This window comes from Sciurus carolinensis, chromosome 11 (assembly GCF_902686445.1).
Source record: "Sciurus carolinensis chromosome 11, mSciCar1.2, whole genome shotgun sequence".
Taxonomy (NCBI): Eukaryota; Metazoa; Chordata; class Mammalia; order Rodentia; family Sciuridae; genus Sciurus; species Sciurus carolinensis.
This window is the reverse complement of record NC_062223.1, coordinates 88,706,772-88,728,956: the sequence shown is the minus strand read 5'-3', so window position 1 is coordinate 88,728,956 and position 22,185 is coordinate 88,706,772. Positions and strand designations below refer to the sequence as shown.

General features: G+C 40.0%; 2 pseudogenes; both read right to left on the bottom strand.

The window, feature by feature from the left end:
• Nucleotides 1–1,382: 1,382 nt before the first annotated feature.
• Nucleotides 1,383–2,538, bottom strand: LOC124959613 (cyclic AMP-dependent transcription factor ATF-4-like; annotated as a pseudogene).
• Nucleotides 2,539–21,844: 19,306 nt separating this feature from the next.
• On the bottom strand, nt 21,845–21,952 carry LOC124960874 (uncharacterized; annotated as a pseudogene).
• Nucleotides 21,953–22,185: the final 233 nt, after the last annotated feature.

Below are 22,185 nucleotides of genomic sequence, written 5' to 3'. Positions count from 1 at the left end.
AACATTTTTCCATATGTTTGTTGATTGCTTGTAGATCTTCTTCTGTGAAGTGTCTATTCATTTCCTTAGCCCATTTGTCGATTGGATTATTTGCATTCTTGGTGTAGAGTTTTTTGAGTTCTTTATAGATTCTGGAGATTAGTCCTCTATCTGAAGTATGATTGGCAAAGATTTTCTCCCACTCTGTAGGCTCTTTCTTCACATTGCTGATAGTTTCCTTTGCTGAGAGAAAGCTTTTAGTTTGAATCTATCCCAGTTGTTGATTCTTGCTTTTATTTCTTGTGCTATGGGAGTCCTGTTGAGGAAGTCTGGTCCTAAGCCGACATGTTGAAGCTCTGGACCTACTTTTTCTTCTATAAGATGCAGGGTCTCTGGTCTGATTCTGAGGTCCTTGATCCATTTTGAGTTTAGTTTTGTGCAGGGTGAGAGATATGGGTTTAGTTTCATTCTGTTGCATATGGATTTCCAATTCTCCCAGCACCATTTGTTGAAGAGGCTATCTTTTCTCCATTGCATATTTTTGGCCCCTTTGTCTAGTATGAGAAAATTGTATTTATTTGGGTTTGTGTCCGTGTCCTCTATTCTGTACCATTGATCCACCTTTCTATTTTGGTACCAATACCATGCCGTTTTTGTTACTATTGCTTTGTAGTAGAGTAGAAGAACTGGTATTGTGATATCCCCTGCTTCACTCTTTCTGCCAAGGATTGCTTTAGCTATTCTGGGTCTTTTATTCTTCCAGATGAATTTCATAATTGCTTGCTCTATTTCTGTAAGGTACATCATTGGGATTTTAATTGGAATTGCATTGAATCTGTATAGCACTTTTGGTAGTATGGCCATTTTGACAATATTAATTCTGCCTATCCAGGAACATGGGAGATCTTTCCATCTTCTAAGGTTTTCTTGAATTTCTTTCTTTAGTGTTCTGTAGTTCTCATTGTAGAGATCTTTCACCTCTTTTGTGAGATTGATTCCCAAGTATTTTATTTTTTTCGATGCTATTGTGAATGGGGTAGTTTTCCTAATTTCTCTTTCTGAAGATTCATTATATTTTTTAATATCCATGGAAACTGAGGTGAAAACCCTTTTCCTCCTCCCTAGTGCACTACTGACATTATAAACATTGACCTGAATTATAACCATTAGGTTCTCATTGAAACGAAATGTCTGCCTTGGGGTTTAAATTCTATGGGGCACATCAAGCTCCAGTTAAAGACTTCTAATAAGAAAAAGAGATTTGGTATTAAAACATCTTCAGATAATTTCTGAAGAATGTTACTTATAACTTTATTTATTTTACTTTCACTACAAAATAATTTATTACAACACAGCTTCAGCAAGAGACACCTATGGACAAGCACAGAGCACTCCTGACTACCCTACTGAGGGACTCTTTTTTTCCCCCTTGCCTTGCATACCTCTTCTATCAAATCTTTCAGATACTGGATCTCCTTGGCCAGAGAACCTGTCTTCTCTTTCAGAGCCTCATTCTTCTTTTCTAGCTCTTTACACTCACAGTGAGAGCCTCCTGTTCCACCCTCTTCTGGCGGTACCTGGTGGCTGCTGTCTTGTTTTGCTCCATTTTTTTCAACTTTTTATTCAGCTTCTCGCCTTTTACTTTTGATATTACCATCTAATCTCCAGGAGGATCATAAGGTTTGGGGCGGTTAGAGCCACAAGGGACACCTGGAGATGGCAGGCTGACATCAGGAGAGTCCAGGTAGGACTCTGGACTCATACAGATGCCACTGTCCTTATCTGAAGGGGTATCTTCCTCCTTTACACACTGAGGGAGCATGGTACCATAAGCAGTAGAATCTCCTTCAGAGATATCCACTTCACTGCCTAGCTCTAAGCTAAAGGAATGATCTTGAGTGGAAGAAAGGACCCCTGGGGAAAGGGAAAGAGGTTGCAAGAATGTGAAGTGGGGGCTGGGGGAGATAGCTCAGTTGGTAAAGTGCTTGCCTTACAAGCACAGGGCCCCAGCACCAAAAAAAAAAAAAAAAAAAAAAAAAAAAAAAAATGTGAAGGGGGCAACTTGGTCTGCTTTTGTTAAACTTTCTGGGAGATGGCCAATTAGCTTCACTATCTGGGGGGCTCCTTATTAGTCTCCTGGACTAGGGGGGTAAAGAGATCACATGTGTCATCTAACGTGGCCAAAAGCTCACGTGGCATGGTTTCCAGGTCATCTGTACTCAACAGGGCATCAAAGTCAAACTCCTTCAGATCCATTTTCTCCAACATCCAATCTGTCCCGGAGAAGGCATCCTCCTTACTAGTGTCTGAGGCATCGACCAACCCATCCACAGGCAGCCACTGGGAGGAGCCCACCTTAGCCTTGTCGCCGGGAGAACCCATGAGGTTTGAAGTGCTTGCCACCCTCCAGGTAGTCATCTAAGCGACCTAGGCTTTCTTCAGCCCCCAAACCCGACTGGTCAAAGGGGGACATTAAGTCCCCAGCCAACACCTCGCTGCTCAGGAAGCTCATCTCGGTCATGTTGTGGGGCTTTGCTGGAATGGAGGAATGTGCTTAATTCGAAGGTGTCTCTGTCGGTTACAGTAACGCTGCTGCTGGATGGCGTGAAAGCTCCATGGCTTAAGACGTCGCGGGTTGCCGCTGCAGAGTCTGGAGTCTGGTGCTGCTGCGGCCGCTGCAAAGGCCAACGCTGCTGCTGCCGCAGGCACTGCTGCCACCAATACACCACGGTGGCCGCGCACCCTGCGCGGGGAGGAGGGAAGGCGCTCGCTCAGTCTCCACTCTACATTTACTGGCGGACGGAACAGAAATGCTACTTATAACTTTAGAGCATTAATTTTAGTCTGATTTGAAGAAAAGCCTAGATCTGTCTATCGTTTTCTGCTAGGGAGAGGTCCTTGAGGACAAGGAATCATTCATGTTGATATATGGCACATTTCTGAGGCCATAATTGGTTCTCAATAAATGTTGGTTAAAGAAAAATGAGGGAAAGGACATGTTGAGAATGAAAGAACAAGGTAAAGCCATTCTGAATTTTTTTCCTCCTCCTCCTCCTTTGATAATAGCAAGAGTCACCATAACTGAGTTGTCTGCTGTGTGCCAGGGACTGTGTCAAGTCCCTCCTATGCAACGTCCCTTTTCATTCTCAGGGTCCTATCAGTCATTTATTTTTTCCCATCAAGTAGATGAGGGCCCAGGATCATTTAGTATCCAAAGTTACCTGTCTCAGACTTGACATTTCTGAGATCTCAAATTATGTCTCTCCGCATATTTGTAACCACTCTGCTACCTTTCCAAATGAGCTAATATTTCTTGTCCATTTCATGCAAATAATTGGGCCAAGTATTAGAAAATATTTCATGCAGTCTTATCTCGATTGGTTTGCTACACTACCCCACTGGTTCTTGAGTAGAGCAAATACTGAGCTGAAGTTAAAGATATATGTATATATAGGATTTATAGAATAATGTCTGGCTAACCCTAAAGAGTTAAACAGAATTAAAAGTTTTCAGTATTAAATTCAATGCAGGAAAGTGTTAGCATGTTATAAGGAAATTCCCTTCCTTTAAGCCACTGGGTTTTTGCCAAGGCTGCAGGGTAGATGCTACATTAGTGGAAGATGAATTTGATCCAGTAAGACATCTTCTCAATCCTTGTGTAAGATTAGTCTGAGTAGCAATCACTTGGTAACAATTTGGAATGGAGTTTGTTAGAAAAACATAGCTTTGTCTGGGTTGAGCCTAGAAATGGGTGACAGATGTTAATGATGAGCGACTGAACAGATGTTTGGGGGAGAATTACAAAAAGGGTTTCTATCACACAGGATCTAAACCTTAACCTTCCTGGCTGATGCTGAAAGGAGAGCTTGTTGGTGAAACATGTTCTTACAAAACTGTTTGGTGAATTGTGACAAAGATGAATGACCGGATACTATAATTTAAATTTGAAATAAGGTAAATGGAAGTCCTTGTTTGTGTGTGTGTGTATGTGTTTTCTTTGACAAGGGTCAGTGCCTTATTAAAGAATGGGGAGACCAAACAATTCATTCTATTCTGCCTTCCTAATTTTTTCCACACCTCCCTCCCCACAACTGGAAGGAGTGAGCAATATTTGATTCCATAGCTTAAGACTCAACAGAATTATTAAAATACCATCACTATACCCTTCCCAAAATGTCTGCTATATAACTACATTTGGAAAAGAGAAAGATTTTTTTGTGCAAATGTAATCAGTAGTTTTAATTGGGCTTTTGAGACTTAAGAGTTTTAAGGAGATGGAAAAAGATCCCTCTTCCAATGTAAATAAGAAACCAAGGAAGAATGTACAAGCTATACATCTATTGCCACAAACTATTCCCACTTCACAGAAAGATGAATGGTGGTGTGTCTTACCAATTATTGTGATACTTCCCAACAATTTGCCTTAAACAAATGCTAGATTGATCAGAGGCATTTGTTAGTTCAACTGTGTATATAGGTCATATTAACATAAATATGACCCTGTGCTAACTATAGCTATGTCTACATATTAATACCAAACATCTGGTTAAAAAAGGTAAATGCAGTTAAAATTCAGATAATTTGAGTTTGGTGTTATAGTATTAATAAATGACATTGAATTTATGATAGACACTGACATGTGTAATAGCACTACATGCCACTACAATAACCCTGCAAGATGAATCTGATGTTACCATTTAATGGATAAGAAAGCAGAAGCCCAGAGAAGTTAAGTGGATTGCCCAAGGTCATGTATACGAGCAGGTAGCAGGACCAGTATTTACACTCTGCTCTAGGATATTAAAAATTCCTCTCTCTTTTATTATGCCAGACAATCCTTGGTAAAGTAGGCATTCAACTCTTCAATTAAATCCTTATATGTAACTGTATATCAAAATAGAATCTGACTTAAGACCATGTTCTCAAATTCAGAATGTGAAGTCTTACTTTAGTATGGTTCAAAGAGGATTGTTGAAAGGAGGGGGGAAATACTAGTCTTTCTCTTGCATTGTACTGATGAACCCATGTTAGGAAGATGGTGACAAATGAGTTGCATGTCAGCTTTGAGCAGGGTAGTGTACTACAAGTTGTGATGGTTAAAAAGATAAATGAGTTACTTGGAGCACACGGGAAAGGTTAGGCATGTGAAAAAAGAGTGATGAGGCAGAATGGCATATAGCCAGGGGTGTGAGAGTTCAAGGGAGAGAGACTTTTAGCTGTGGTGATTAGGCAAGGCTGCATGGAGGAGATGCCATTTGTGTTGTGAGCTTGGAGCTCAAGGTGTCCAGGAAAGCTTAGTTCTTTTTCTTTCAGCCTGACCTTCCCTTCCTATTCCAAATCTCCTTCTCCTTCCTATTATTACCAAACTTCTCAAAAAATAATTAAGATGTTCTGCCTTCATTTCTTTATTATTTGCTAATCCTTCAATCCATGATTCTGGCTTAAGTTCTTTGACTACGACTGCTAGTCGACTTCCAATGTCTGTTCTCTCTCAGATCTTTAGGGAGAGAGTCCTTAATTTTTCTCTGGGCATATGGTCACATGTAATAAAACCTACATTTGCCAGTCTCTTATGGCAAGTCATGGAAAGGATAAATAATGGCAAATGAATTGATTTGAAGTGATTATACAACTTCTGGGTTATATCCTTATTATAGTTTGGATCTGGAACGTCCCCTAAATGCTCATGTGTTAAAGGTTTGATCCCCAATGTAGCTTTATTCAGAGATGGAGCTTTTGGTAAGTCTTTGGATCATGAGGGATTTGACCTCATCAGTGATTAACCCACTGATGGATTAATAAGATAATGGCATTTTGGGGAGGTGGTGGAAATGTTAGGACATGGGGTCTAGTTGGACAAAATAGGTCACTGGGAGTGTCCCCTGAAAGGTTATTTCTTGTTCCCTGCCTTCTGCATGCATGTGTGCTTGTTCTCTCCTTCCCCACCACCCTTCTCTCTCTCTCTCTCTTCCTTCCTGGTTGCCTGAACAACAGATTTTCTCCACCATGCCCTTCCTCCATGATGTTCTGCTTCAGAAAGCAACAGAACTCTGTGTTAGTCATTTTTCATAGCTGGGAACAAAATACCAGTCAAGAACCAGAACAACTTAGAGAAGGAAAAGTTTATTTTGGCTCATGGTTTCAGAGATTCAGTCCATGGTTGGCTAACTTCATTGCTCTGGGCCCTAGTGAAGCAGAACATCATGTTGGAGGAAAGTTGCTCAGCTCATGAGACAGAGAGAAAGAGAGAGAGAGAGAGAGAGAGAGAGAGAGAGAGAGAGAGAGAGAGAGAGAGAGTGTGTGCAGGTAAAGAGAGAGAGAGAGAGAGCCAGGGAAAAGATATAATCCCCAAGGCACAGCCCCAGTGACCTACTTCGTCCACCCATGCCCCACCTGCCTACAGTTACCACCCAGTACTGTATTCAAATGACTAATTCACCAAATGGATTACTTTACTGATGAGGTTATCTCTCTCATAATCTTATTTTACTTCTGAACATTCCTGCATTGCCTAACACATGAACTTTTTGGGGACCCCTTCATATGCAAACCATAACAAGCCAACTGGCTGTGGATAGAAACCTATGAAACCATGGGCCAAAATAAACCTTTCTTCCTCTAAGTTATTTTTCTCAGATATTTGTCACAGCAATAAAAACACAACTCTTAGGGAGAAGGGATATTCCTTTACTTTCCCCTGCTTCCTGTTGAAAGAAATATGGCATGGCATTGGTGAGACATCTTGGTCTATGTAGATGAAAGTATCACTCTAGGGATGGAGGAGCAAAAACAAAAAGGGAGCTGGCCCCTGACACTGGGAGGCTGCCATACTTTTTCTAGAACAATCATTCTCATGTTAGTAAATAAGACAGTATCAGGAAAGATTGTGAAAAAATTTTAAGTGATTCTTGAGTGTTCTGAGTACTTACCCAAGCCAGGTTATCTCTACTATTCATTGTCTTTGAACTTTTTGACCACTCTGTGAATTGTACGTAGCTGATAGTAGTGTGAATAATTGTTTCTTTTCCACACACAAATTCCGTCCAGTTGGAGTCAATGGATTCCTTGACCTCCTCTCCCCCACTCTGCCATCTCCCCCTGCCCTTTGGAAAAGACAGTTTTGTGTCTAACTATAAGTTTATTCCATCATTCCTAGTTTTCCTATGTAAGTGGGACACTGAATTCTCCTTTGAACTGGTAGTAACACTTTACTGATGGCTTCGTTGGTTAGGGAGTTTAAATCTTTGATATGTATTCATTTTATATTTTTATGTGAGTCAAGACTGATCATTTATTTAAAAAATGACTCTTTAACAAGAAGAATAAACATATCTTACATAATACATTGCTATTGTAGGTCTTTGTTATAATGCTCAAATCTGTATCTTATCTAGATAGCTCCTATCATCCTACTTTAATTATTTCATTGCAGGTCAGTACTGACTCTTAATTACCAAACCAAACATCTTTTCAAAGTCAACATTCATCCCCAATGTGAGACAAAGTAGAACAGTGTTTTTTTCTAACTGTGGGTCACAACCCATTAGTGGGTCATAGAACCAATTTAGTGAACCACAAGCATTGATAGAAAATATCAGTGTATTGCATAGGCTTGGATGTAGTTCAATGGTAAAATGTTTGCCTAGCATACATGAGACCCTGAGTTTGACCCCAAGCACCGCCAAAAAACAAAATCAAACATCCCCTGTCACACACACAAAGTGCATCACACATGGTAAGTATAATTTATGAAGTTTTGGATTCAGATACCTATATGTATTAGTTTCTTAGAGTTTCTGTAATGAATTATCACAAACTGGGTGACTGAGAATATCAGAAATGCATTGTTTCACAGTTCTGGAGGCCAGAAATCTGAAATCAAGGTGACAGCTCTTCAAAATTTCTAGGGGAAAATCCTTCCTAGATTCTTTCAGTTTCTGGTGGTTCCTTGTGTTTCTTGGCTTGTGTTATAATTTCTGCTTTTATCTATGCATTGTCTTCTCTCTTTTGTCCTTTTCTGTGTCTTATAAAGATACTGTCATTGGATTTAGGGCTCGCCCTAACCAAATGGTATCACATCTTAATGTTTACCTAAATTATGTTCACAAAATCCCTGTTTTCAAATAAAGCCACATTCCATTGTTCAGGGTGGACATGAATTTGGGGAATGTAATTTAAACTACTATGTATATATTTTTTTATTGATTACTATGTAAAATATTTTTCTGATCATGAGAAGTCTCAAAAGTTTAAAGGTCAAGACTACAAGACTCCCACTGCTTTTTCTAATCTGATTCCTCTTTTGGCAATAATAATAGTAATAACTAATTAGTTTAAAATTTCTCCAAATAACTTTATATACAATGAATAATTTTCGTCTCATAACAGTTTAGTAGGTGAGATTAAATAATATTGCTGTTTTAAAGATTATCATACAGCCATAAAGTGAAGAAGCCAGAATTTAACCCTAAGCCCATGATTTCCCACAGCATCGTATTTCTTTGGAACTCTCATCTTTGTGGCTTCCATATTACTGCATTGATCCGGATGTCTCAAACTTGGCTTTGTTTTCTGGCTTCTGCTTAGAGTGGGGAAGACCGACTTCTATCTGTAGGCAGAATGGAAGGAACCAGTGGGCAGCAGGATTGAAGAGAGTCAAAGGAAAGGGAGGAAGTAGTAAAATGAGGCTCCAAAGAAATGACCAAGGGCCCAGGAGGTGGAATTCTCCTTAGGAAAGAGAATTGACACCTCTTCCTCTGAAACATTTAGTTATTTTAATGGGGCAAATAGTGGTAGCAGCAGAACCAGAGAATTCCTTTTCCTTTAGTTGTATTAGGTCCCCATTTCCGGCCAGGAGCCTTGATGTGAAAGGCCTGCTTCGCCATGTGGACAAGCTACTTCATTTTATAAGTCCAGCACAAGATCATAGGAAGTAGTGCAAAATGTTTGATGACTGAAGAAAAAAATTGAGAAAACACAACAAAGACAAGTGGAAAGAAAAATCCAACACCCAGAGGCCTTCCTCTTCATCACCTCATCAGCTGAGGCGACGACTCCCAGAGAAATGGAGAATAGGTCAGGAATCCATGACAGCTGTATTCCTCAGCCCAGAGGGGCTTTCAACAGTCACAGGAGTTGGACGATTACAAACCGTTATCTTCCCAGATGATTAATGGGGTATCCTGTGGGAAGCTTCCACAGCTCATTTCTTCAAATCAGGACCTTTAAATAAGAATGCATTGTTGTAGGGGCAATAAAACCATCAGAATGTGGCTCTGGCTTCTTTCCGTCTTATTAGACTTGAGGTAATTATCCAGGTAATTCAGGAAAAATAAACTGCCATTGCCTGAATTACTCAGATAATTACCTCCATGTTCCACTTCGCTCCAGAGCCAGCTGTAAATGTCTCACAGGCCTCAGCCTGATAAATGAAAACAGGCTTCACAATTGAGGAGCCAGGGTGAAACCAGGGAGGAAGTTCAGCTCAAACAATTTGCGATCCTGGGTGTTTCAAACCAAGCTCTGCTCTGCACTGCCTGCTTACTCCTTACTAGTCACTTTGCCTCCCTGGATGGAATGGCACACTGAGAATGACAACCTGTAAATTGCTAGGTGGTATAATTTAAGCAGTGATTATTAATAATATTTTTTTCATTGGTGATACCAACAATAGATATCAATTTTTGTTCTGGCATAAAGCTATATAAAAAAATTATGCTTTATGCTGAGATGTGAAATTCTAGGGCAATGTTTCTTAACATTAGCTGCATATTTGATCCATCTGGGGAGCTTTTAAAAAATAAGAGGATTTTTCCAGGTCCCACCCCAGACCATTAAAGTTGAATCTCCACAGTGAAGTTCCTGACATTGCTGCTTTAAAAAACAAAACAAAACAAAACAAAAACTTGTTAAATGAATTTTTTCACTTTATTGCCTGTTGTATTGACTCTGAAAATTCGTATTTTTATAAAAAAAAAAAAAACAGCAAACTTTCCACATGATTCTAATGGATAAAGCCATTGCACATCAGAAAAAGACACAGAGTGCGAAGGGAGATTTTGTCACTGAAGTATCATATCCAGGATTTAACATGTCTGATGGACAGACATGTCTCAGAGGGTCAGGTGAAGCTATCTTACTGTTCAGCCTATTTCTTCAGAGTTCCAGAAAGAAGAGGCCTGCTACTGTTTGAATGTTTGTGTCTCTCCCAAATTCATGTTGAAACAAGCCCCCAATGAACAGTATTAAGAGGTGGGGCCTTTAGAAAGTGATTAGGCCATGAAGTTCTGTCTCATGAATGGAATGAACACACTTATAAAGAGCTAGGGGGATAAGTTCAGCCCCTTTCTTATCCCTTCCATCTCTTCAACAGCACAGCTGTTGTCCCCTAGAGGAAGCAACACAAAGGTGCTGTTTTGGAAGCAGAGATCAGGGTCTTAACAGACTCCAAACCTGCTGGCATCTTGATCTTGGACTTTCAAAAGGCAAAACTGTGAGAAATAAATCTCTGTTCTTTATAAATTATCCAGTCTTAGGTATTTTTAATAGCAAAAAGAATGGACTCAGCACCCAAACTGCACCAATCTCTAAGTCCCAGACATCCCTGGTCTAAGGGAGGAACTTGCTGTACCTGTCTGTGACATTGACTACTCCTGTATAAAAAGGTTGGTGACTAGCAGTGCCTACTCTCCACACCAAGTTGTTTGAGTAACCAACTGCCTGTCCAAGGTCACTGAACCTCTACTAGTTAAAATAAGAGATGGGCAGAAAGTATTACTTCCACTTTCTTTTAATTCTTTAAAACTTCACCTCCCAAGGATTAGGGCCAGGCCCTTCTCCTCCATGAGTTACCAGGTCTTTCCAAGGTGCATTAGTACATCACATCAACATTCATTAAAAATAATGAGACAGTAACTGCAAAAAGACGTTACTTCATCCTGGCAGCAAGTATTTCCCAAGTGCAAACCTGCCATCTGCTAGGCAGTATGAGGAGCTAGGAAACTCGTCCTTCTGAAGTAATTCATTTGGATCCTCTGACTTTGAAGCATCTGGTTGGTAACTGTGCTGTCAACATGAAGCTACCTTCTCAGTTTCAAACAGTCCAGTGTTGGAGCCTGAGGATAGAATTCCTGTGGTCTAGACACAGACGCCTGCTACTAGGACTTACAGATGGACTCTCCTTTAAGTCTTAAGGGTCATAGCTCAGAAATGATAGAGCAATCTCTCAACAGACTCTCAGGAATGATCAACAACTCTCAGAGTACAACAGAACATCTGTTTCCTGTGAGTAACTCCACCAAGCCGAGACTGCCTTCTTTGTGCACATGTTACTCCTGTTAGAGTTTTATAATATGTGAATTCAAAGCAGCATTTCTTTTGCCCCTGACAAGCCTTTCAAAGGGTGAAGTGCTTGGATTTACAGTGATTCTCCCAGAGGATTTTCTCCCAGTTGTTGAAATATGGAAAGCAACAAGTGTCCACAATCCATTATAAGACAATGCAATGAGTATTCCTTGCAGAATATTCTCCACACTAGAAAAGCACACAGTGGCATGGGTCTTTTCTTTCTCTTAAAAAATAGTCCAGTCTTTTAAAAGTCCCATAACTACAGAAAGTCCTAAAGGGCCCTTCATGCCCTGTACAAATGTCATTTCCTCTGAAAAGGTGTCCAGCGTCCTTTTAGGCAGAATTCACATGGCATCTATGGCAGCTTCATCTTTCTACTCACTTGATGCTCAGCAGAGTGTAGTCTATGTACTGTTTTGTTGTTCAGTGTGTATGGCTGCATCCCATGCATCCTACTCCCACTCCTAATGTATTATCTGTTAGTCCCTGAAGACAAGGATTATGTATGTGCACAGTAAACATTACATGTGTGCAGAATTGAATATGATTATTGAGACAATTTTGATTTTTTTAATAGCAGGTATCAGAGCTATATAACTTTTTAAGATGCTTCCAAAAAGGTACGTTCCAAGTGCTCACAGAAATATTTTCTGAATCTTCTCATCTATTTCCTTATATCCACCTCTGGTGCCATGAAATTTCCCTCTTAAGATAGCACTAAGTTTTCTTCTGGGAATTTCATGTTTGTTTTCTTCCTGTCTATTTTCACGTCCCCTTCTGGTTGTTTCCCATTGACCCTTTCACATCTTGGGCAGAGCCAACGCTTGATTGTAATTCACTACTAACCCAGGCTGACACTGAACTTTATCTCAGCTACCTAGGCCCCCTGCCATGTGGCTCCCTTCTGATGCTGCTGCATTTGGAGGAAGCCTCCAGGATGATTCTTAGGACAGCCTAACAAGGATGAGAACAGTTTTGGAGTTAGTCACACAGATTTGAAATCCACCTTGAATTTTACTAAGCAGTAATCTTGGATAAGTTATTTAACTTTATTAAAGTTCAATTTCTTCAACTACTAATATAGTAACTACCTTTGCAGCAATCCCAAGGTTTGAATACTTGCTCAGTGTCAGACCTGGTTAAAACTTGTAATCTTCACAAGAGAATTGTTATAGGGTGTGTTCTCTGTGAAGTGAATTTGTACTCAGGAAGTTCGTTGGGGAGTGCTTTTGGATTACCACCTGTGAAAGAGAGTAAAGGAAGCAGGACTAGGCAGAGGGAGGAGCTGGGCTGCTGTGCAGTCTTAACAAAGGCTTCAGCCAGTCTCACAGGACAGTTTGAAGCTGGGATGGTACTTCAGAGATGGGAAGTGGGATACCAGACCTTCATATTCGTCCCTCCAACCATGAGGCTGTCCCCTCCCAGAAGCAAATGTGACCTGGCATGAGACAGCTTTCTCCAGCTGAAGGCAATTTTGGGAGAGGGCTAACAACTATGAGATGACATTCCCCAAAGCACGTATTGCACAAATTAAGTAACATATAAAACACTCAGCACAATGCCTCCGAATAGTAATCAAAACGTTAGCTGTGTCTTCCTCCTCTCCTTCCTGCTTATCCACCACCATCTATCCTATACCTGTCATCTTATCAGCAAGAACATAATAAATTGGTCTGCTTGTAGAGAAGCCAATGGATCTGTTTTCTGAATTCTTCTCTTAAAACAATCTATTACCTCTTAGCAGTATGAAAAACCTAATGCACAGGACAATGGGAAAGATTCTTAAGGAGTGTGTTAGAGTTCCCCAGAAAAATAAAACCAATGGGACACTCACACACACAGAGTTTCATGGAAATGGTTTATGTGACTATGAAGGCTGGCAAGTCCAGAATTTGTAGGATAAGGCAGCAGGCTAGAGACCCAGAGAGCTGATATTCTCTAGTCTGAGGACTATCTCTGCCTGAATTCCTTCTTGTTGAAGGGAGATCAGTCTGTCCTGTTAGGCTGTCAACTGATACAATTAAGTCCACTGTATTATGGATGGCAAATTGTTCAGTTACTAATTTTGTTAATCTCAATCAAAAACATCCTCAAAGAAATATACAAATAATATTTGACTAACTCTCTGGGTACTGTGACCCAGCCATGTTAATATATAAAATTAATCATTATTAAAGTGAATAGGAGATTCACTCCTACTTTATAGAATCAGAATATTAGATGAGGAGCATTGTATGTGTGTAAGCATTATTCAGTTACCATGCTGGGAAAAGGTTGCAGATTTTTGTGGTCTTTTTTGCTAGTTTTGTCTGTAAAATGTTTGAGATCAAATAGTTAAGTCAGTAGTATTTTTTAATTAAAAATGAAAATTTTCATACTGGGGATTGAACCTAGGGGAGCTTTTCCCCTGAACTACAGCCCCAGTCCTTTTTTTCTTTATTTTTTGAAACAGGATCTTGCTAAGCTTCTGAGGCTGACCTCAAACTTGCCATCCTCTAGCCTCAACCTTCCAAGTTGCTGGGATTACAGACATGTACCACTACATCTGGCAACAGAGAAATTGAATTGCTCTTGAATAGTATGTGGCAGGATGCTGAACAAGAAGTTATTACCTAATCAGAACACAAACATGATAGTAGAATTAAATATAATAAAATATTTGCTTTATTGTGATATAAACATAGTATCCTGTGAGCACAGGAGAAGCACCCAAGTTTGGGGAACAGGGAATACCTTCCCGAGAGGGAAGATTTTGAGCTGATACTTAAAAGATGTTGGCTGGAAGGATGTCAAGTTTGGAAGAAGCAATAACACCATTCAAGATCATAGAAATGTGAAAGACACAATTCATGTTCAATAATTTATGTATATTCTGGATGGATAGAGTAAGATGTGATGGTGTACAGGAAGTGTTGAGACATGAGCAGGTTGAAGAGACAGTGGCCATATCTTGGAGGCTTATTGTCAGAAAAAGGAACATGGAGATTGTTCCATGAGTAATGAAGTTTTGAGCAGGAAAATGAAATGATGAAATGTGAGTTTAAGAGTAAATTGAAGGTACTGTGAAGGGTAAGAACTGATAATTGTTATAGTCAAGGAGAGAAATGATGAGGGGATTAAACAGTGTTAGGATAAATGAAAACAGAATACTATGCATTTCAAAAATTTCAGGGGCAATACAAAAGTAATAAGGATAGTGATTTATTTGCTATAGCCATAAGAGGAAAATAAATCATGTGGGCTGACTCCAGGATTCTGTCTCAAGAATTTGGGTAAATAGTGATGCACATCACAAAACTAAGGAATATAAGATGAGAATCAAGGTGGGGTAGAAAAGGGAGACAAGAAAAGTTGATTCAGTTCTGGGGTGCTAAATTTAAGGTGAGTGGAGAGCACACAGATTATTAAAATTCATAAATATGTGGAAATTAAACAATGCATTCCTAAACAACCAAAAGAGTTAAAGGAAAAAACACAAGGGAAATTAGAAAAATTTTGAGATGAATTAAAATGAAATCACAACATACCAAAATATATGAGAAACACTAAAGCAATGCTTAGAAATAAACTATAACTACAGACAACTATGTTAAAAATAGAAGCAAGCAACACTTAAGAGCAATAAGTTCTGTCTTCTATCACACAGTATGGTTACTATTATTAACAATAATATATTGTATATTTCAAAATAGCTGGAATAGGGAATTCTGAGTGGTCTCATCACAAAGAGGTGTTAAATATTTGAGGTGATAGATGTGCTAATTATCTTGATTGGATCATAGCACAATGTATACACATGTATTAAAGCAGCACATTGGACCCCTTAAATATGCAGTTATTATGTATCAAAAAAAATATAGGAAAAATTCAAACCAATAACCTGAAATTTCATTCTAAGAAATTAGGAAAGGAAGAACAAACCAAATCTAAAGCAAGCAGAAGTAAGTAGATAAAAAAGATTTGAGCAGAAAAAAGAGAAATGGAGAATGGAAAAATAACAGAGAAAATCAATACACCAGAAGCTGGTTCTTTGAAATGGTCAACCAACTTGACAGATGTTTAGGTAATGTGACCATTTAGGTGAAATGGCAAAGAGAGAAGATTCAAGTTATTAAAACTAGGAATGAAAAGGGGAACATTACTCACAGCCTTCCCAAAATAAAAAGGGATAGTATGAGCAAGCTTATACCAACAGATTAAATAACCTGGATGAAATTGACAAATTTCTAGAATGTCAAATTACTGAACCCAACTCAGGAAGAAATAAAGTCTGCATCTACAATGAATAGATTGAATTACTTATCAAAAACTTCCTACGAAGAAAAGTCTAGGACTAGGTGGTTTCACTGGTGAATCCTACCAAGCACTTAAACCTTCTACCAAACATTTAAACCAATACTTCACAAAATCTTATAAGAATAGAAAGGACACCTCTTCACCTCTCTGAGGCCAATATTATCCTGATAGTTAACATGCAAAAACTTTATAAGTAAAGTTGATAAGAGACCAATGTCTCTTATAGAAGCAAAATCCTCAATAAAGTACTATGAAACTGAATCCAGCAACATATAAAATTGATTATACTTCACACGCACTCAGCTTTATCTCAGAATGCAAGTTGGTTTCAACACAGCAAAATTAATCAGTGCACTACACCACATTAATAGAATAAAGGCAAAAACCCCACATGATATTCCTGTTGATGCTGAAAAAACATTCAGAAAACTAAAACCTTTTCATGATAAAAACCCTGAACCAAGGAGGAACAGGGGAAACGTCCTCAATCTGCTAAAACGGAATCTGTGAAAATCCTATAGTTATCAACTTGCTTAATGGGCAAAAGACTGAAAGCTTTTCCCCTATCAGCAACAAAACAAGGATGGCTAATCTTACCAGGTCTATTCAACATGTGCTGGAGGTTCTAGCCAGGGAAATTATATAAGAAAAAAAGAAATAAAAATCATTCAGCTTGAAAAGGAAAAAGCAAAACTACCTCTTTTCATGAATGACTTCATCTTATATTTAAAAAAATTTTTAAGCAATCCACAAAAAATTACCAGAGCTAGTAAATTATTTCAGCAAGTTTGTAGGAGATCAATATATAAGTGTATTTCTACACATTATCAATGAACAATCTGAAAATGAAACTAAGAAAACAATTTCATTTACAATATTATAAAAGTAATTGAAAACTTATACATTAACTTTATAAATTATTATTGATAGGAATTTATAGAACCTTGAATCAGTGGAAAGACATCCTGTGTTCATGGATTAGAAAGAATATTATTCATGGATTAGAAAATATGGCGATAATCCACAAAATGATCTACAGATTCAATGCAATATCTAGCTGCCTTTTTATTTCGAGAATGCAACAACTGATTCTAAAATTTTTATGGAATTACAAAGGACCCCAAGTAGCCAAAGCAAATTTGAAAAGAACAAAGATGGAGGATTCACACTTCCTGACTTCCTTTCTGACAGTTCTTCAGTCTTTTCAACAAATAGTGCTGGGGCAACCAGATATTCACATGTGAATATTGAAACTGAACCTATCTCCCATCTCCCACTGCATTTAAACATTAATTCAGGTTGGGCATGGTGGTATGTATCTGTAGTCTCAGCTATTCACAGGATTGAGGCAGGGGGATCATGAGTTTGAGGTCAGCCTGGGCAACTTATTGAGACCTTTGTCTAAAAGAAAAAAAGTCCACTGAGGAATTCCAAAACAAAATGAAAAAATGAACACATAAGAAAATAAAAAAAGTTAATTAAAAAGGATCAAAGACCTAAATGTAAGAGATAATACAATGAAAATCTTAGAAGAAAACAAAAATCTTTGTGCTGTTGGACTAGGCAGGCGTTGACTTTCTGAATACAACATCAAAACACAAACAACAGCAGGGTGTGGTGGTGCACACCTGTGTTACTCAAGACACTGAGGCAGGAGGATCACAAGTTCAAGGGCAGCCTTGGCAATTTAGTGAGACCCTATCTCAAAATTTAAAAAATTAAAAAAGGGTTGGAGATGTAGCTTGTTGGATTCAATCCCCAAGACCGCAAAACAAACAAGCAAACAAACCAAAGAACAAAAGAAAGAACATATAATGTGGACTTTATTGATACAAAAAACTGTGTTTCAAAAGGGACTATTAAGAAAGTGAAAAGACAACCTATAGAGTGGAAGAAAGTAGTTGCAAAGTATATACATGATGTGGATCCATATCTAGATCTAGAATATATGAAGAACTTGTACAGTTTAACAAAAAGACAAATGAAGACAAATAATCCAATTGAAAAATCAAATGATTTGAATAGACATTCCTTCAAAGAGTTATAAATAAAAATAAGCATTTGAAAACACGTTCAGCCTTACTAGTCAGTAGAGGTGGTAGCAGTTTTTCACAGTTCTTTGTCTAAATTACATCACCTTCTTTTATATTTGTCCTGCAGGGGTTCAGATCCTGGGAAACAGCTTGGAGACCTTGGCAGGTGAAGGAAGATGTGAGGTATTGCTGGGATATGGACATGCTTTATTTAGAAGTGGCTGCATCCTCCTGAATCTTTCCATAAGCCTTTTTTATGTGCAGGCCAAACAAAGAAGGCACAGGGCCAACAGGTTACATAAGTGAGTGCATGCTCACAAGCAGATATTTATGACTTTGAGTACATATGCTGAATCAGGGTGTTTATGACTTTGACTGCATATTAAAACCTAGCTGGCTGGAAGTCTTGGTGACAGAGCCTAACTCGGGCCTGCCTCACACTACACCCCTGTAGGGTTCCTTTCCGTACAATCTATGCAATTGATATCTTCTTCAATGATTCCTCAGTGAGCAGGGCAGAGCCCTCTATCCACAGGCCATGACAGCAGTGCAAGCTGCAGCAACATACAACCAGAGGACAAGCCCCATCATCTGGGATTACTAGAAACCATCGCCAGTTTCATCCTATATTGAAGTGGTGATGAAAGTTCTTCTCAGCCATGTCCAGTGTCACAGGACATAGACTGGATTTACCAGGGTAGTCTGGCAGCAGAACTCTCAGGCACTTTGGTGTCTACCCAGCTGTCTGAGGTGTTTGCTACTCTGGCGTAGGTGATTGCTCAGTCCATGATGGAACTGGCAGAGGATGCTCTTACAGACAAAAGGACAAAGCAGTTACAGGCATTATAAAGGTAAATCACATCGACCTGGGAGAATGTATGACAGCTTTGAGTCCTAGGAAAAGCACTGTCGCCATCTGCAGTGACTTCCTTGGGTAGTGATACCACACCCCTACAGCTTGGGCCTATATTTTGGCAGGTTCTGTGTGTACCAGCATGGGAGTACATAATTGGCCAAAGGGAAATGACAAAAATGCCCCTGATCACTCTTTATTGTGATGGGCTGGCCATACAAGGTCATTAACACTGTTAGGGTGTGACTTGTAGTAGGCTGATTTGCTTGGCCACTGGGCCAGGCAAACAGGCTTGTGGCTGTACCTACCACAGTCAAGGCACACATAGATGTATCAATTGCTGTTAAGGCACATGTAGTAGAGGATTGATGTAGTCAACCAGCCATTGTGTCAAGGGGACACATCTGTGCATTACCTGACGATCCATGACTCCAAGACAGTGAGGATGAGGACAGTCCTGAGCACAAATCACACATACCTGACTGGCAACTAATAGGGCATTCCCAGTTAAAGGTAGACTCCATTAATTGACTATATTCCTTGTGGTTTTCACATCTGCATGCTGTAGGCAGCAATGCATCCAAGCTGCCAACTTGGTGGGAGGTGCCCATTCCAACCACCTCACCCTAGCTAAAGCATCTGCTTCATCATTCCCTGGGCTAGTCAGGCGAGCATGGCCAGGTACTGTCCCTGGTGGTCTAGCTCACAGGGATCTTGCCACAGAATTTGCCCCCAGTGCACAGCACAGCTGTCAGTACATATCACCATGGGAGATACTTCATTTGTTATCATCGTCCAGATGATGTGTAGTTCAGCTCACTGGCTACTTTGTCCTGTAGTAGTATCAAACCAGACAGTGTTTGTCTCTGACTCTATGGCCACTACCATCCACACAGGCAGTTGGCCATGGCTGGAGCCATCAAGTGAACCAGGCACTGAACAGTATTATGACTTACCTCCAAGGTATGGGCTTTTTTTCTGGTTCAGGAGGCCCATAGTATCTCCTGAAGTCTCTTGTCCCTGCCAGCTCCTGGCACACCTGGGCTCTCTTTGCTTTTCTAAGTGCCTCCATGGTGTTGACTGTTTTGCAACCTCCATTGTAGGGACAGGGGCTAACCTCTCCATTTTTAGGGCACTACACATAATACTATCCACCCCTGAATCTCACAGGACTAACAACAAAGCAGCCAGGGTCTCTCCTGTCTTCTATCAACTCTGATTGACAGGTGAACTTGGTTACCTGGGCAGGCCTTGCTGGATGCCCACTGGAGTCATCTACTGCTGTTGTTTCATTTTCTGCATTACTACTGGCCAGGCTTGCAGGTATTATCTCCCTCCTTTTTCTCCTCTGATCTGATGAGCAGTATGGGGGAGGCCTAGGGGTAATTTTCAAGGTATAGAGATCCTCCTCTATACCTCCACATCTCCTCTATACAGTACTCTGATTTCCAAGACCTTTTCCTTATCTTGCAACTCCCTCATCTTGGCAGTGTCTTGTAAAACTGCATCAGTTTCTGCCCAGAGTTGTCAGTAACACCATTTGACGGCCCCAGTGGCTGCACGTGCATGGTTCTTCAGGCCATTTCTCCATCCCATCTGCACTGCCATTGCCACTTTTCTCCTTGGCCACAGACCAGAGCCTGGGCTCCACTACTCCACTTACAGTCTGTCCCGCTGGGTCCATGTTCACCTACAGGGCAACCAGAAAGATTCAATCCACTTGTCCTGTTGCCTTCCAAGTGGCACCATCTTATAGGTGGGAACACGCAGCTCGTGAAGCCTTCTCTGTGCTCAGTGTGAACCCATCCACCATATTCTAACTCTCCAAGGAAGTTCATGCTAATAGGACCATGACAATCAAGTGCTATATGCTGCTCAGTGGCCACATACCACCCTCTCCACTGTCCGCCACATCTGCCATGGCTAGGGCTTCTCTCATCTGCGTGGTATCTTGCTGACTACACCAATTGTTCTGCAAGGGTTCAGACCCTGGGAAACAGATTGGGGATCCTGGCAGGTGAAAGAAGATGTGAGGTGCAGTTGGGGTAGTAGACATGCTTTATTTGGAGGTGGCCCCATGGACTCATAGTCCTTTTTGTGTGCAGTCTAAGAAGGCACAGTGCCAACAGATTACATAAGTGAGTGCACGCTCACAGCAGATATTTATGACCTTGAGTACATATGCTGAATCAGGGTGTTTATGACCTTACTACATACTAAAGCCTAATTGGCCAGAAGTCTCAGAGACAGAGACTAACTATAGCCATCTTGGACCTGCCCCACAATACTTTTCCAATCTTCCAGTGATTTTGTAATCTAAAACTGTATACTTTAACAATTTTCTTGCTGAAATATTGAGAGTGTTTTGTTTTGTTTTGTTTTGTTTTTTCCTTCTTCTGGATTTAACACTGACTGAATCAACATATGAAGCCAAAAATTTTCAGACAATACTTTGGCATAGAGAAGCCTGAATAGAAATATGATCATAAAAAATCTGTGTTTAAAACGAATCTTAAGACTTTGTACAGGTAAAGTATAAGAACTTTTGAGATGGACATACAGAAGGGGATCAGAAGAACTGGAATTATGTAAAGACAAGGGAAGGGTGCCCCCACTGGATCTGACAGAATGTGGACCTCTGATAAAAGGCTGGGAGTTCAGGGATTACAGAGAAGTCATTGCCATTATCCTTGACCCCAAGGAGCTCATAGTGGAGGGGACAGACTTGAACACAGACAATAGAGCACAATGGATACAGTCATAATAGAGGATTGAGTGAAGCCTTGTGAGAGCTAGTAACCCGTTTTGCACATTGCCCATCTCAGCCTGATTGCAGTTGCCACAGTGAGCCCAATGTGGCATGAGAAGCCCTGCTTATTCAGGTGGCTAATATAACTTGTTTGGCAGGGCTCAGTCAGGCAGGCAGAAGGGAGGTTATAAAACTGATTTTTTTTTAATGGTACCAGGAATTGAACCCAGGGGCACATAACCAGTGAGCCACATCCCCAGCCCTTTTTTTAATTTTTAATTTTGAGATAGAGTCTTGCTAAGTTGCTGAGGATCTCAGTAAGTTGCTGAGGCTGACTTTGAACTTGCAATCTTCCAACCTCATCCTCCTGAGCCACTTGGATTATAGGCCTGTGCCACTATGCCTGGCACAACTGATTCTTCTAACAGAGACTGAGTTGATGTTGATAATAAGACTGAAGCATGTTTCCAAATTCCACTGCCTCCAAAAAAAAGTTTTCCTTCTATTTAGGAGCCCACTCTTCCTCCTTCATATTCTCCCTCCTTTGCTTTCTTCCTTTAAATTCAGTATGCATTATCACCAACTACGCAGTCAAGTTTTCCATATTTAGGAAAATTATAGGGATCATCACATCTGGAATATAATGGATAAGGCTGATCTGGGAAAAGCACCTTTGTGATTATGGTATCTCCCCTGAGGTGTTTTCATTTTAATTGATATTTTTATAAATTAATCTTTTAATTTTTATTTGGTCATTTTGCATGGGCCCATAGTTTGCTTTTAATGGATCTCACATTGCCTTTTTCTCCCCTGCCTTTCAAACATTAACACACATAAGAATCACTGGTGATCTTGTTAAACTGTAAATTCTAATTCAGAAGGTCTGGGTAGGGCTTATGAGTCTACATTTCCAATAAGTTCCCAGGCTA